The sequence below is a fragment of the Chiloscyllium plagiosum genome, chromosome 45 (genome assembly GCF_004010195.1).
Source record: "Chiloscyllium plagiosum isolate BGI_BamShark_2017 chromosome 45, ASM401019v2, whole genome shotgun sequence".
NCBI classification, from domain to species: Eukaryota; Metazoa; Chordata; class Chondrichthyes; order Orectolobiformes; family Hemiscylliidae; genus Chiloscyllium; species Chiloscyllium plagiosum.
Window position 1 is genome coordinate 7600535 of NC_057754.1, and position 205 is coordinate 7600739.

The 205-nt window shown below is 65.4% G+C and overlaps 1 protein-coding gene across 1 annotated transcript in view; it reads right to left on the reverse strand.

Annotated features, from left to right (window-relative positions):
- Positions 1 to 205, reverse strand: part of arl2 (ADP-ribosylation factor-like 2) — a 10137-nt gene that overhangs the window by 3683 nt on the left and 6249 nt on the right. The window lies entirely within an intron of this gene.

The following is a 205-nucleotide window of genomic DNA, read 5'->3' on the forward strand; positions in this document are numbered from 1 at the left end:
CCCACTCCCTCATCACTGACCCTCCGACAGTGCGGCGCTCCCTCAGCAGTGACCCTCCAACAGTGCCCACTCCCTCAGCACTGACCCTCCGACAGTGCGGCGCTCCATCAGCTCTGACCCTCCGACAGAGCGGCGCTCCCTCAGCACTGTCCCTCGGACAGTGCCCACTCCCTCAGCACTGACCCTCTGACAGTACCCACTCCCT